The sequence below is a fragment of the Protopterus annectens genome, chromosome 1.part0 (genome assembly GCF_019279795.1).
Source record: "Protopterus annectens isolate FY-2018-M chromosome 1.part0, PAN1.0, whole genome shotgun sequence".
NCBI lineage: Eukaryota > Metazoa > Chordata > Ceratodontiformes > Protopteridae > Protopterus > Protopterus annectens.
In genome coordinates this window covers 323,299,072-323,317,078 of record NC_056725.1, presented here as the reverse complement: position 1 = coordinate 323,317,078, position 18,007 = coordinate 323,299,072, and the positions used below count along the sequence as shown (strand labels likewise).

General features: G+C 35.1%; 1 protein-coding gene across 2 annotated transcripts in view; it reads left to right on the top strand.

Moving 5' to 3' along the window:
- Window positions 1-18,007, top strand: part of LOC122792207 (leucine-rich repeat and fibronectin type III domain-containing protein 1-like protein) — a 2,814,387-nt gene that overhangs the window by 22,322 nt on the left and 2,774,058 nt on the right. The window lies entirely within an intron of this gene.

The window sequence follows — 18,007 nt, the reverse complement described above, 5'->3', positions numbered from 1 at the left end:
TATATATATATACACAAAGGCAGGAGTCAGAGCTGGATGTGGCAGAGTTAAAGATGTTAAGATTTGCACTCGGTGTGACTAGGATGGATAGGATTAGGAATCAGTATATTAGAGGGTCAGCTCATGTTGGACAGTTTGGAGACAAAGCAAGAGAGACGAGATTGCATTGGTTTGGACATGTGCTGAGGAGGGGTGATGGGTATATTGGAAAAAAGATGTTAAGGATGGAGCTGCCAGGTAAGAGGAATAGAGGAAGGCCTAAGATAAGGTTTATGGACGTGGTGAGAGAGGACATGCAGGCAGTTGGTGTGACAGAGCAAGATGCAGAGGATAGGAAGAAATGGAAAGAGATGATCCGCTGTGGCGACCCCTAATGGGAAAAGCCGAAAGAGAATGATGATGATATATATATATATATATATATATATATATATATATATAGATATAGATAGATAGATATATACATACATGTGCACACACACACACACACACACACACACACACACATATATATATATATATATATATATATATATATATATATATATATATATATATATAATTGAGTCCTTTTCATTAAGTATTCATTTTTTCCTTATACTTCTTTATGGTGCCTGATAAAAACAGATGCAATAAATATATCTGGCAATGAGGGTCTCCATTAACAACCTATACAGATTATACAGATTCAAAATGATTTACAATGTTGAGCATAAGTTTTCAAATTTTAGTGTAAGGGCAATATTATATATATTCATAGTTGGCTAATACTCTTAGAATATGCATCAGAATGACATATATCTACTCTATTTGAAATGTTTATTTTAGAGAATACTAGGCATTCCTTGTTAATCAAGTTAAATTGGTTGCTGAAAAAGAATTAACCTTATTTTACTTATATTGTTTTATATTCTCAGTGACCTTACTCTACTAAATGGAATCAAAGAGAAAGGGCAGTTGCACTATTCTGTTTAATGGATAATTTTATTAGGAATGCTGTGCAATTTCATATTAGTATGGCAATATATGGCAATTGTTATCATTAAGACAAGGATTGCTTTTGCTCACAGCTTTTTACTAACTTGCATAATGCAATTTGCAGTGTTTAAAACACTGTGAAAGCATTGGTTAAGATCACATATGGGTCAAAGATTTCTTGTTTAGAACATTTTAATAAATGGCTTTACTGCACTTGATAAGTAAGCTTTGATTTAGACTTATTAAGATTTTTTAAGATTTGAAATTCTTCCAAAAATGTTATATTTTCTTTTAGAGATTGGAAAATTCAGTGCAGAATGCTTCACTTATTGTATTGAATGCCAGAGTGTATGAGATGGCTTCCTGTATGTTTATGGAACTGTTTGTGGCATCAATGCATTGTTTCCTTATGTGGTTGTCAAGTCTCCCAGATTTATTCTTACTTGATCAAGCCAGCCAAATGTTTTTGGAATATTTTTGGTGAAACTAATCTTCCAGACCTAAAATTTCAGGGTCTGTGAAGAGCTGGATCTAGCATAATTCTCTCTAGGTACCTACTTAAGGCCCTGTGCAAGTCTGGGGGCCCACCTAGACTGTTAGGTTCTATCATTCGCATGAACATTAAATTGATTTCTGGAGTTGCTGTATGAAACATGAATACATAATCATGGCTGGTAATTAAGTTCCACGATCGTGCACAGTAGCTGCATTAAAAGAAAAAATAATGTAAAAATGACCATCAGTATGTTTAATACTGCCTTTTGTAAATTTGATTGACCTGTCATTATCTGTATGAACTCACTCTACATTGAGTCTAACCTGTTCCATATATAGACAGTGATTATTAATAGCAGCATAATATATTGCTTTGCTTTAACTGATACTTCTTGAAATGTAGAACATTTCTACTGTTTCCAGTTTTGCAGAAGCATTTGTGTTCTACCTCTGCCTGAATCTGTCTCTGCAGACCATGAGCTGTGCAGATGACAGCCCTATATCTGCATGAATGACATTCCACTTAGGGAACCTAGTAATTATTTCAAGGAGGAAAGAAATGGTCAAGGGAAGGAATAATCAAACAAGAAGTTGTTCTGACCCCAAAGTATATCTAAAATTTCAAATGAAGTTATTTTGAGTAAATAGCTAGTGTGACAGCAGAAATTATTGCAGTTTCATTTCGTGATTTCAATTTACTTCTATGCAATTCTGAGTCATTGCAGAAATATTTTGCACTTAATGTCATCAAGTAGTTATACATGTAGTAGTCATCCATGCACTTCAGTTTATCTAAGGAGCCACATGTTTAGATTTATATTATTTTTCTTAAATTATGATAAAGGAAAAAATAATATGCATACATTTTTACTGTTTATAAATTTCATTCATTCATCTGTTATTCAAGTCAATTCAAGATGCAAATGTGTTTTGTTTCATTGGTGACAGGGGGTGTCTACTATTTGGTATAATGACTTGCATAATTTTCATGTCTTATCTGTATGTCTATATTTTCACCTTCTGAATTTCTAATCCGGTAATTATGTTATTTTTATGTTAAAAGGAAAAAATATCTATATGTAACTGGGAAAAACTAATGCAAATAAATGTTCATAAAAAAACACAAAACAAATGCAGCTGAGGCAAAGATAACCAAAAACTAATAAAAGAAAAGAAAAAAAAAACAATGCCTCGAGAATAACAGCATGTAGATATACCACAGCAGCTGGCGAAGTAAAGAATCACTTATTTATTAAAACAGTTTTGTTTATACAGAACTTCATCAGAACTAAAATTAAACCATTTTCTTCTCATTTTATAATGTCATCAATTAAATTCCACCAAATGAGAACTAACCAGTTACTTAGAATGATTAATTTAGATGAATATTCCACAGAATACTAAATATTAAAAGAATGCAACTACTTGAAACACATTCTACAAAACATGTATAAAAAAACATACTGAAAATGCATAGAGAATATGGCATTTTAAAACTTGATAAATTTAAAAGAGAAAACTATTAAAAATGCATGTGATATAATATTTGAAAATTGAATCCCATATTAATAACATGATAAAACTTAGTTAAATACACCACAAATCAGGTCAAACAGAAATAAAAATCAAAATCATAATTTTGCTGAACTCACTTTTAAAGGACAACAGCAGGAGTCTATTATTCAAAGCTCAACTACTCTGCCCTTCTTCTCCCTATTTATTGTCCCTGCTATGAATAAACAACACAGCATTTAAATTATGTTAAATGGACTGTTTCTCTCCTCTAGAACAGTACCTTACTGTGCTGTGGTGGTTTCACTTTCAAAAAAATTATCCCACCCTGGAAAACTCTCCAATTCATTGATGTCATCAAGGCCACTGAATACAGGTAGTTTCCTGGCTAATTCCATCCCTAAACCGACATCACCATGACTATCCTAAAAACCCACCCATGCTGTGATTTCACAGTGCCCTAGTCCTTCCCCTACCCATACTGAAAGAAAAGGCTAGAATAAGGAAACAATACTTGAGACAAGTCTTCCTGCTGTGAGCTGTCATTCACAGCAGGTAATAGCTCAAATTATCCATAGTACTTTAACAGCTAGGGAAGTTAGGTGTGAAGGGGGATGGGAGATGAGCCAAAGTAGCACACTTCAGGCTTAAAAAAAAAAAAAAAAAAAAAAAAAAAAGAAAACCTGCAGTTTAGCCATTCTAAAAAGAAGCAGCAGTAAAAAGCACTTTGAAATTCTGTTCTGTGGCAATTGCACTGTTTGTGTTTTAAGTAGTCATTGAACAATATGGAATGTTACTTAAAACTGACTGAATGACAACAGTGTATGCATGTAAAATCAATGGAGTGACAAGAGCTTTAGGAAGAAAGAGGCCTGCATTATGTAACATTTTACAGATAAGCACTGCATTGTGAGATACCTAGAGACAGACTAAACAATCAGAATTACTTCAAGATGCCAAACTCCATGTGGTCAGACCCAGAAATTATGTATAAAAATATTTAAAAACCTGTAAATAGCCCCAGAGTGGTGTTAAAATGCAAGAAACACCAAACCATGATGAAATAAGCATGTTTTTTGAGTCTGTGTGAGCAGTTCTCCTTTAACACAGGCACAATGGAAAGGACATCATTTAAACCAGGGCTTCTGTTAGCTTGTAAAAATAACAGCCAATACAGTTCCTGGTACTCAAGTAAGCCCTCCCACTATCCCCCTCTAGGATTTTTTGTACTTGTTCCAAAACTTAAAATTTTAAACAACTGTTTCTTCGTTTAGTTGTGTGTTTCATCAGTGAGTTCATATATCTGCCATGTTTATCATATATATGTTCATATATACATTTTTAGTGCCCTTTCAGTTTTCCTTATGTAAAGGCACCACAATGGCATAAACAAATATGTACAACTCCTATAAAATTACAGTTATAGTAGCTTTGTGATTTTATCTCCTTCCCACAACTAGTCAGATTTATAGTGTCCATATTGGTGATATAAGGACATTGCCTACAACTTCCACATTTATAAGTACCTCCTTTTGTCTTACTTGTTTCAAACTTACTATGTACCTTGTTAGATTCATATAAATTCTTTAAGCACACCCTCATTCTTTATGTAAACTTTAAAGTTTTTTTAAAAATATCCAAAGTACCTTGCAATTGTCTAAAGAGTTTCCAGTATTTACAAATAATGCCTTTTATTTAAGAATATTCCTTGTTATTTTCAAGACAGAGAGCAGTGCTGTAGTCATTGTCTTCTTTGTCTTGCTTATGATTATTCATCTAATTTTTCCCAAAATGGTTGACACCTACCTCTGCCCTAAAATGGGCATGTATATTTTCCCCATCAACCAATGCTTTCTACCATAATTTTTGATACAAACTTATTGGGATAACCTCTCCATAAATACATAATTCTCAGATTTTCACATTCATTAGTAAATTCTCCATATAATGATATCATGTGAGCTGCCCTTACTACTTGACCCTTAACAATATATTTTGGTGATAAAGGGTGCACACTAGTGAAGCAGAGAAAAGAGTTACAATATGTAGATTTCCGATAAATCTTGGAGAAGTATCTCTCCAGCTTTTTGTCTTTTAAAATTGTGACATCCAAATAATTAAATTCATCTTCAGTAATATGGGATGTGAAGTTGAGAAAATCAGTTGTAATATAATAAATGTTCAAGGTAATCAGCTATGTTCAAAAAGTAAAACTTAAGACTATGAAAGTAAAAGGCTGGGGGTATAGGGTTATTCATTCAGAAAAAGTGTAATGCAGGAAGATATAGAGTAAATAAAATGTTATAGTCCATCTGGTCCCATAATACTAGATGAAACAATTTATGCATGTCTCAATAAAGGCTGCATATGATAGTTTAGTACCTCTTTCTATTGATAAACAATGTGGGTATGTTAAGTAAGTTTTACAGATAATGGAGAAAATGCTTATTTAAGGGATTAGCACAGTTTATGACCTCTGGGGCAATTCTCATCAAAAACATACAACTGGAATTTATTGATCAGTGAGTATCCTTATTTGAATTATCCATGTGAAGGATTTAGCTCACAAGGGATCAAGGTTGCCTGTAAAATGAAAGAAATGCATCATATTATCTTTCTGTACACAGTAAAACATAGTTGTGGGATAGACAGTGAACACTGAAGACTTGAGCAAAAGGGGAAATTTCTCAGCTACTAAAGAGTAAAGAAATTCAAGAAGAGAATTAGTTACACAAGGAGACTCAAAATCCATTACATGTTGGCACAGGAAAAAGTTCTGCCAGTACACAGATATAATATGATTACTGTCTAATCTCAAAACATTTCAATTATCTCAAAACATTTCTATCCATTTGTGTAGCTAAAAGAGCATTGAAACTGTCTGTTATTCTTTCCATGAGGTATAAATACTAATTCTTCTAATAATATAAATTGCTGCATATCTAACATAATTAAGGTAATAGTCTGTATTCCCTTGGTGATCCTTCTTACAGTCTTAATGCAAAGGCACACACAATAATAGCAGTACAAAATACCTCACTTATGCAGAGCTGATGAATTTATCTTGGTGCTTGATGCATAGGTATATTAAGCTTCAATCAGCTTAATGCACTGGAAATGTGTTGATGGAATTTTCCTCAAATTCATGAAGATTTCCATCATATGGCACATGATACCATGATATATCTAGTATTCGCTATGGCCCATAATATACAGTGCAAGGCAATATCATCTGCATACAGCAGCTTTGGTGATCTTTTTTCTTCAATGCTAATGTAGACCATCAGCGTTATGAATACCCCCACTCATACTGGTAATTCCCACTGTGAGTCCGAACACTGTTCGTACTTGTGTCATCGGGTCCATATACATATCCTGCACTAAACCAACCATTGCTTCAGGGTCTTCGAACCATCACAGGACTTCCCAAATTAGCTAATAAGGAACCTTGTCATATCTGTTTTCCAAGTCTAGGAGTGCCTATTTGGGCTCTTTCCTTGTGTCTGTCTTATACCACATTAGCTTTGTTTTGCATCCTGATCTGACACCGAAGTGCTCATCTCTCAACTAATTTTCTACTAATTAGGGTATTCATTTATCAATCACTCTGTCCTGAACTTTCATGCAGTGTAACATGAATTTAAAACCTCTATAATTTTCTCTATTGGAAGTGCCCCCTTTGTTCTTGTACACTGGCACTGTAGTGTTTATTTGTCAGACATCTGCCTTTATGTCCCTGCTGCTATGTGTACCCAAAGAAGGAGTTTCTCCCCTAACTCACACAACATCTTGACCATAACTGCCATGACAATATCTGAGGCTGCCACATTCTTGACTTCATTTTCCTTAGTGCGGATCTTCTAGAGTAGACTCATCTTCCTCATTGTTAGTGGGCTGTGTACAGGGCAGTAAAACATTTGTTCAGATGACATAATTCAGAAGCTAAAGGAACTATTTCTTCCATTTGCTTTTGATGTCATGATGTCATGAGGACTGACTGACAGGTTGGTGACATCTCTTATGTGGTGTCTGATGAGTACTTTATTTATCTTTCTGTCTTTGTCATGCAGCCCAATAGAGTTTCTTCATATCATCTGATGAGTCACTTTCCAAATGCTTGTAGAGTACCTCTGATGCCTTATTCTTTGCTATTTTTACTGCACTCTTAGCCTCTTTGTTAGCCAGCTAGTATTCCTTTTTAATCTGGTCCATCTTTTCTATAACCTACTTTTTCCTGAACTCCCTTTTTCTTTGGATAATTTTCTGAACTCATGCATTCCACCACCAGCTTTCTTTTTGTGCATTATTCTCATACCTGGCCTGGCTGCAAATCTGTTCTATAGTTGTCATACATACTGTATGGAGATTCTTCCATTCTTCTTCGACTCTACCTATTTCTACTTCTTCTTGATGTGCCAGAGGCTTGATTATTTCTTTGAACTCTTGTGCTTTCTCTCCAGTCATCTTTCAATTCTTCAGCCTAGCCTCTGTTAATCTTAATGCCATCTCTGACCACTGTTTTTAGATGACTGCCATAAACAATAGTGTTTTATGCTATGGACCAACTGTTTCACCGGCGATGATTCTGCAAACCTGTGATTCTACCCCAGTAATCTATTCATACTAGGCAAAAATCTACTTGAGTTGCATGTTGGCCTCACTTTTATGTGATTTTTGTGATCTTGTGACTGTCTCCCTTTCTTGCCAAGCTAACATTAAGCCAGTTTACAGACTGAAGTCTAGAATGTGCTTTCCTTCTTTATTCTGGCCCCTCATGGGGATCCAGGCAGTGCTCTTATCCTGTTCAGTCTGTCTTAATATGAGCATTCAAGTCCTCCATTATCAACACTGACTCCTGTTGTCCTGCTTTATCTAGTAGGATCTTAACAGCTGCCTGAATACACACTTTCACTCACCATCAGAACTCTATTGGAATAGTGTTGTATCAGGGAGGCATAGCAATAGCATATAGGTAAAGAGATTTAGCTGATGCAGAAATACAATAAATACAACACTGAAAAGATGCTACTGGCAGTTTAATATGGGTGTAAATGTTTTTCTGGGTACATATGTGGCAAAACCGCTGTACCTGAGCAAGAAAATAAATGTTTACAAATTATTTTCTAATTTAAAATATTTGTTGAAGATTTCCTCAAGACTTCGGAGAACGTCAATGAATTTATAAACATATTACTTAAGAGTACAATACAAGATGGCCAAAGAAATGCACCCTGCTGATTTTTGAGTACAACAGTATTGAAAGAAGAGAAAGAAGACATGTCTTATCATGATTAACAACATGTCATGCATGGACTGACTCAAAGCCCTGTCATTATACTCGGTATCCTAGAGACTGCTAAAAGGTTACCTGTGTCTGGCATAGAAGGCATCCTCCAACACATTACTGGTGGATTTCCTGCACATCAGCAAGTCAAATGGCATAAGAAAAACTTAGTCTATGGATCCAAATCTCTTCTACAACATAAACAGAATAATTTGGGAAGACAGGTATATTTTACAGAGGATACCACTGCTCTGTAACAGACTCTCCATCCACATAAAACAAAGTTTATCCCTGTCCAATTTCAAGCACAACCTTGATCTAGGGATGGGAAACAGAAAATTTACCCCAGGACTGTCTTCTGTTATACTAATGGACAGATGCAGCTCCTAAATGCTTTATCCTATGCATGGTTCCTCAAGTTAGCCATGGTATGGTCTTAGTTATTTTCATTAGAGGTAATATATAATTGCAGACCATTGGGCTGGGTAAGACCAAAGTATAAGCAAATGGGATAGGTTATTTTGAACACAAAAAAGGGAAACTGTCTTGGCTTGAATGGCTCCAAAGGGCAGTTGGCCTAGCACGTACCAATAAACCTATGATTTAGAAGTGCTCTTGGTTGTATCTCCTTTAGCAATGTCTACAGACAATATAAGAATGAGATGCTATATAAATGCTGCAATTAAAAGAAGTCATCATGTGTGTGCCCACATAAAATACTTGTACTATTTATAAACACGAACCAAATTTTCTATATTATGAAATGCTTTCTTGTATACAAGCCTTATAACTAATTAAGTTGTATACATGTCCTATAATTAATTAAGTCTGACAAAGTTATAATAGTTAGACAAATGAGACAGAAACTCCTAAACAAGATTCAAGAATCTCACTTGGACATCACTAAATTTAAAGAAAGGGCATGACGTGTCTCACTTTTTCCAAATATTTCAGTGCAAAGAGAAATCAGTGCAAAAGCCTTTGAAACTGTCAGCCATGCTAGAATCACCTCCTACTACAATACATGGACAAATTTCAAGGAACTGCTTGATAAACAAAAATAGCTATACTCATATCAATTGTAATGCATAAGATTTTTTGAGAATCGTCATTGTTAGTAGACACTCTTGTAAATAGTTGTTCTTGTTCATATTGTTCTTTTTTTTATACTCACAAATTTCTAAATGCAATTATTGTCATGGTCAATGCGTTTAGTTAAAATCTAGTAACAACTTAAAAAAAAAAAACACTCTGGAGTTACAATTGCTAAAAAGATAGTTGAAAATACTTTAGGGATAATGGTCAGTCCTCCTTCATAGACTCACTATCCACTCTGTACTTTGACTATATACACTACAAAATAATGGTAACACCAAAGAAATATGTAAATATTGTATATAAGATGTTTTTTTCCTCATATGATTTTTATGAATGCCACACTATTGTATCAGTAACTGATTTTAATTACTGTTTCACATGTTTATACCGTTTGTTTTAGTTTCTGTTCAAGTGCTCTTTGAACCGAGTTTATTGCTGAAAAGTATAAACAGTCCAGCACACATACCTAGCTAACAAATACAAATAAAAAATAAATAAATAAATGTATATTACCATATGAAATCAAAAGATAAAAGAAGAAATGATTTGCCATGATATTTTAAACCTACAATGGTTTAAAGTATTGAATGATTCTAGTACATGAAGCAATGTTATATCATGTGAGTGTATTTCTATTTAAAATTCACAGAACATTACATCTAAAAAAAAAAATGAATGCCAAAGTGATGGATGTGCTTGAGACTATATTATTTCTTCATGTCATACCAGATAAAGTAATTTCTGATAATAGCCCACAGCTTGGCAAAGTGAAGTTTCAGAATTTTTCCACAGATTTGGAAATTTAGGCATGGTACATTGAGTTCACATTATCAACAAAACAATGGGCAGTGTGAAGAACGAATTCATTATATGAAAACATTTGAATAAAAGTGAAATATTTGGAATGGTTAACTGTTACCTTTCATTAATAGAATACTGAAACATATGTTTGCAAGAACACTCTTCTTTACTGTTAATGGACAGATGGCTTATTCTACACACAACACACAAAAACACACAAACACACACACACACACACACACACACACACACACACACACACACACACACACACAAGCAAAACATGCACTCACACGCATACACTAATTTAGTTGAAAAATGTAGGCTACTCTGTGTCATTGCTATGCTAACATGGTCTGGAAATCTTTATTCTATGATATAAATAACCAGCACTAGGCCTATATGCTTCAGTGGTAACAGTAAGAGGTCAAAGCTACTAGCCATAGAAGTTTATGATGGAAAATATATATGCATCTTGTTGTCATCTGGGCAATGTATGCCAAACATTCAAAAAACATACTGACTGTGTGCAAACGTCCTTTCTGGGAGAAAAAATTTTGATGACAGTCAGCTGACATTGAGCTTAACTTAATCCTTGGTTTCTTGTTGTGTTAAACTCCCCTTCCAAGCACTAGACTATGTATCTCCTTGAATATTTTTAACTTTTTGCACAACCACTACTAAAATAATCCCTGCTTAAAGTGGCATCACACTAGGATCACATTATTGCATTTATGTGTGAAGAGAATGGAATTCTGCCATCCCCAACAAGCAAATGAGTGGACATATTCCACTCCAGGTGTCTTCTAAGAAAAGTAATCACACACCGTTTTTCCCTTTTGTGTAACAAGTGGAAGTCTGAAACAAATACATTTTATCCTTTACCAATCTCATGCTCTCAACTTAAAACATTGTGTACTGTAACAAGAAAATTTGTGCTATCCATCACATAATGGATATAACTGCTGGACTAGTGTTGGGTATGGAGGGATGAAAATAACTGATTCTTGTTTGGTCAGTTCAAATAGTCACTGTCCGGCTTTGCAGGATTAGTGCGTGATTGTGAGAAGTAGGATGGACTAGTTAACCGGACACCTGATATGCTAATAGTAGGTATAATTACTGTAGCTATCTTCTGTGGACTAGTTAACTGGACACCTGATATGCTAATAGTAGGTATAATTACTGTAGCTATCTTCTGTGGACTAGTTAACCGGACACCTGATATGCTAATATTAGGTATAATTACTGCAGCTATCTTCTGTGGACAAGTTAACCGCAAAACTGATATGCTAAAAGTAGGCATAATTACTGAAGTTATCTTCTGTGGATTAGTTAATCGCACACCCAATATGCAAATATTAGGTATAATTACTGCAGCTATCTTCTGTAAACTAGTCAACTGCACACTTGATATGCTAATAGTAGGTATAATTACTGTAGCTATCTTCTGTGGACTAGTTAACCGCATACCTGATATGCGATTAGTAGGTATAATTACTGCAGTTATCTTCTTCAGACTAGTTCACCGGACACCTGATATGCCAATAGAAGGTATATTTATTGCAGCTATCTTCTGTGGACTAGTTAACCGGGCACCTGATATGCTGATAGTAGGTATAATTACTGTAGCTATCTTCTGTGGACTAGTTAACCAGACACCTGATATGCTGATAGTAGGTAAAATTACTGAAGCTATCTTCTGTGGACTAGTTAACCTGACACCTGATATGCTAATAGTAGGTATAATTAATGTAGCTATATTCTGTGGACGAGTTAACCATACACCTGATATGCTAAAAGTAGGTATAATTACTGTAGTTATCTTCTGTGGATTAGTTAACCGCACACCTGATATGCTAATAGTAGGTATAATTACTGCAGCTATCTTCTGTAAACTAGTTAACCGCACACCTGATATGCTAATAGTAGGTATAATTACTGTAGCTATCTTCTGTGGACTAGTTAACCGCACACCTGATATGCGATTAGTAGGTATAATTACTGCAGTTATCTTCTGTGGACTAGTTCACTGGACACCTGATATGCCAATAGAAGGTATAATTACTGCAGCTATCTTCTGTGGACTAGTTAGCCGGACACCTGATATGCTAATAGTAGGTATAATTACTGTAGATGTCTTCTGTGGACTAGTTAACCAGACAACTGATATGCTAATAGTAGGTAAAATTACTGTAGCTATCTTCTGCGGACTAGTTAACCAAACACCTGATATGCTAATAGTAGGTATAATTAATGTAGCTATCTTCTGTGGATGACTTAACCATACACCTGATATGCTAAAAGTAGGCATAATTGGTGCAGTTATCGTCTGTGGATTAGTTAACCGCACACCTGATATGCTAATAGTAGGTATAATTACTGCAGCTATCTTCTGTAAACTAGTTAACCGCACACCTGATATGTTAATAGTAGGTATAATTACTGTAGCTATCTTCTGTGGACTAGTTAACCATACACCTGATATAACAATAGTAGGTATAACTACTGCAGCTATCTTCTGTGGACTAGTTAACCAGACAACTGGTATGCTAATAGTAGGTATAATTACTGTAGCTATCTTCTGTGGACTAGTTAACCAGACACCTGATATGCTAATAGTAGGTATAATTACTGTAGCTATCTTCTGTGGATGAGTTAACCGTACACCTGATATGATAAAAGTAGGCATAATTACTGCAGTTATCATCTGTGGATTAGTTAACCGCACACCTGATATGCTAATAGTAGGTATAATTACTGCAGCTATCTTCTGTAAACTAGTTAACCGCACACCTGATATGTTAATAGTAGGTATAATTACTGTAGCTATCTTTTGTGGACTAGTTAACCGTACACCTGATATGCCAATAGTAGGTATAATTACTGCAGCTATCTTCTGTGGACTAGTTAACCGGACACCTGATATGCTAATAGTAGGTATAATTACTGTAGCTATCTTCTGTGGACTAGTTAACCAGACACCTGATATGCTAATAGTAGGAATAATTACTGTAGATATCTTCTGTGCACTAGTTAACCAGACACATGATATGCTGATAGTAGGTAAAATTACTGAAGCTATCTTCTGTGGACTAGTTAACCTGACACCTGATATGCTAATAGTAGGTATAATTAATGTAGCTATATTCTGTGGACGAGTTAACCATACACCTGATATGCTAAAAGTAGATATAATTACTGTAGTTATCTTCTGTGGATTAGTTAACCGCACACCTGATATGCTAATAGTAGGTATAATTACTGCAGCTATCTTCTGTAAACTAGTTAACCGCACACCTGATATGCTAATAGTAGGTATAATTACTGTAGCTATCTTCTGTGGACTAGTTAACCGCACACCTGATATGCGATTAGTAGGTATAATTACTGCAGTTATCTTCTGTGGACTAGTTCACTGGACACCTGATATGCCAATAGAAGGTATAATTACTGCAGCTATCTTCTGTGGACTAGTTAGCCGGACACCTGATATGCTAATAGTAGGTATAATTACTGTAGATGTCTTCTGTGGACTAGTTAACCAGACAACTGATATGCTAATAGTAGGTAAAATTACTGTAGCTATCTTCTGCGGACTAGTTAACCAAACACCTGATATGCTAATAGTAGGTAAAATTACTGAAGCTATCTTCTGTGGACTAGTTAACCATACACCTGATATGCTAAAAGTAGGCATAATTGGTGCAGTTATCGTCTGTGGATTAGTTAACCGCACACCTGATATGCTAATAGTAGGTATAATTACTGCAGCTATCTTCTGTAAACTAGTTAACCGCACACCTGATATGTTAATAGTAGGTATAATTACTGTAGCTATCTTCTGTGGACTAGTTAACCATACACCTGATATAACAATAGTAGGTATAACTACTGCAGCTATCTTCTGTGGACTAGTTAACCAGACACCTGATATGCTAATAGTAGGTATAATTACTGTAGCTAACTTCTGTGGACTAGTTAACCAGACACCTGATATGGTAATAATAGGTATAATTACTGTAGCTATCTTCTGTGGATGAGTTAACCGTACACCTGATATGATAAAAGTAGGCATAATTACTGCAGTTATCATCTGTGGATTAGTTAACCGCACACCTGATATGCTAATAGTAGGTATAATTACTGCAGCTATCTTCTGTAAACTAGTTAACCGCACACCTGATATGTTAATAGTAGGTATAATTACTGTAGCTATCTTTTGTGGACTAGTTAACCGTACACCTGATATGCCAATAGTAGGTATAATTACTGCAGCTATCTTCTGTGGACTAGTTAACCGGACACCTGATATGCTAATAGTAGGTATAATTACTGTAGCTATCTTCTGTGGACTAGTTAACCAGACACCTGATATGCTAATAGTAGGAATAATTACTGTAGCTATCTTCTGTGCACTAGTTAACCAGACACCTGATAGGCTAATAGTAGGTATCATTACTGTAGCTATCTTATGTGGACTAGTTAATCGGACACTTGATATGCTAATAGTAGGTATAATTACTGCAGCTATCTTCTGTGGACTAGTTAACCGGATACCTGATATACTAATAGTAGGTATAATTACTGCAGCTATCTTCTGTGGACCAGTTAACTGGACACCTGATATGTTAATAGTAGTTATAATTACTGTAGCTATCTTCTGTGGACTAGTTAATCAGACACCTGATATGCTAATAGTAGGTATAATTACTGCAGTTATCTTCTGTGGACTAGTTAACCAGACACCTGATATGCCAATATTAGGTATATTTACTGCAGCTATCTTCTGTGGACTAGTTAACCAGACACCTGATATGCTAATAGTAGGTATAATTACTGTAGCTATCTTCTGTGGATTAGTTAACCGCACACCTGGTATGCTAATAGTAGGTATAATTACTGTAGCTATCTTCTGTGGAATAGTTAACCGCACACCTGATGTGCTAATAGTAGGTATAATTATTGCAGTTATCTTCTGTGGATTAGTTAACCGCACACCTGATATGCTAATAGTAGGTATAATTACTGCAGCTATCTTCTGTAAACTAGTTAACTGCACACCAGATATGCTTATAGTAGGTATAATTACTGTAGCTATCTTCTGTGGACTAGTTAACCACACACCTGATATGCTAATTGTAGGTATAATTACTGTAGCTATCTTCTGTGGACTAATTAACTGCACACCTGATATGCTAATAGTAGGTATAATTACTGTAGCAATCTTTTGTGGAATAATTAACTGCACACCTGATATGCTAATAGTAGGTACAATTACTGTAGCTATCTTCTGCGGACTAGTTAATCGGACACCTGATATGCTAGTAGTAGGTATAATTACTGCAGCTATCTTCTGTGGACTAGTTAGCTGGACACTTGATATGCTAATAGTAGGTATAATTACTGTAGCTATCGTCTGTGGACTAGTTAACCGAACATCTGATATGCTAATAGTAGGTATAATTACTGCATCTATCTTCTGTCGGCAATTTAACCAGACACCTGATATGCCAATAGTAGGTATAATTACTGCAGCTATCTTCTGTGGACTAGTTAGCTGGACACCTGATATGCTAATAGTAGGTATAATTACTGCAGCTATCTTCTGTGGACTAGTTAACAGGACACCTGATATGCTAATAGTAGGTATAATTAGTGCAGCTATCTTCTGTGGACTAGTTAACTGGATTCCTGATATGCTAATAGAAGGTATAATTACTGCAGCTATCATCTGTGGACTAGTTAACCAGACACCTGATATGCTAATAGTAGGTATAATTACTGCATCTATCTTCTGTGGACTAGTTAACAGGACACCTGATATGCTAATAGTAGGTATAATTACTGCAGCTATCTTCTATGGACTAGTTAACTGGACACCTGATATGCTAATAGAAGGTATAATTACTGCAGCTATCATCTGTGGACTAGTTAAGCAGACACCTGATATGCTAATAGTAGGTATAATTACTGCAGCTATCTTCTGTGGACTCGTTAACCGGACACCTGATATGCTAATAGTAGGTATAATTACCATAGCTATCTTTGGTGGACTAATTAACCGCACACCTGATATGCTAATAGTAGGTATAATTACTCCAGCTATCTTTTGTGGACTAATGGACCGGACATCTGATATGCTAACAGTAGGTATAATTACTGCAGTTATCTTCTGTGGACTAGTTAACCACACACCTGATATGCTAATAGTAGGTATAATTACTGTAGCTATCTTCTGTGGAGGAAAGCGACTCACTGCCTGCTGCTATTTGCTTATTATTTGTCCTTGGCAGCACTAATGTGATTATGTGATACCATGTGCAATAGTCTGATGTATAACAACTGTCTGTTTGGAATAAAGGTGAAATACATTATGCAACCACTGTTTTTTATCACAATTAGATGTCTGAAATGTACAACGACGTGGCTATACTTGCTTGATAGGAGTTATTTGAAAGTAACTTACCCTCTTATCACTTGCTAATATTAATAGTTATCTCTGAAAAAAAAGTAAATAAAAATAAGGGATAAACTGCATCACAGACTACCCAGATTATCAGACCTGCTGGGGGCTGGTGGCCCCCCAAAAACCAAGGCTGTATAATTGCACTGTGACATGAGCATACTAGTCCCCTATTTTCAGAGCACCACCTATTCTATAATCAGCCCTGCTCATAGGTGTACACAGAAGGTCTCTGCACTTGTATGGCTGGCCATAGACAATGGCACTATTTCTTTAAAGTTCCTTCCACACCTTAGACAGTGGTGGATCCAGGAATTTTGCAAATCGAGGGGGTAGCCTGGAAAATATACCAACTAATTGTCTACTTTCCGGACCCTCTGGAGTGAGATGTGGTGGAAAGTTGACCACGCAGACATTGGCTACTCTGACAGCTGATATGATAGCAAAGTACAACACATTATATATACACACACATATATATATATATATATATATATATATATATATATATATATCTATATCTCTCTCTATATATATAGATATATATATATATATATATATATATATATATATATAGAGAGATATAGAGATATAGATATATATATATATATATATATATATTCAGCTGCACTTTATTTTGGTGTGTTTGTGATACTGGAAGTAGGTAACTCCTATTCAACACAAAACAGATTTACAGACAGAAATAATTGTGTCAATGCAGGCTTGGGACAAATGTTTGGTCACCCATGCAACATCACACTCTATGTCTGTATTGGCAGAGATTGTATATATATTATGATAAACTAGCAAATAGTTCTACTGGAAATCAAATGATTTTAGCAAGTACCATAGCAAATATTTAAGTTATTTTATAAGTAAACAACCCTTGTGTGAATAAAGAAGCACTTCAGTTAATTGCAACTGCCACAGAACTGAAAATTGCTAAAAAAGCAAAAACTCACTTCAGTTAAATGTTCATTATGTATAAACAATCATTACCACTATATCATTTCACAGGGAAATATAACTAAAAATCCACCTTACTATCATGCAAGAGTTATTTGCATATAAGCTAGAATAGGAAACTTTTGGAATGATTAGCAAATATTTCCTCTAATTTGTAATTTGTAAGATGGGTACTGAAAAAAAACTTTCTTTGGCCAAATGTAAAATCAAGAATATTATCTTTTTACAGTTCAGAATTTCTTCAGTGCTTTTAAGTTTAGAAACAAATGCACAGATTAAACTATTTGCAGTTTCTTCACATAAATTATTCTAGTCCTGTAAAACCAGAATGATAAGCAAACAGCAGGCAGCTAATAATTCCCCTCCACAGACAGCCCCAGCAATTACTTGTACTTTGTATATATCAA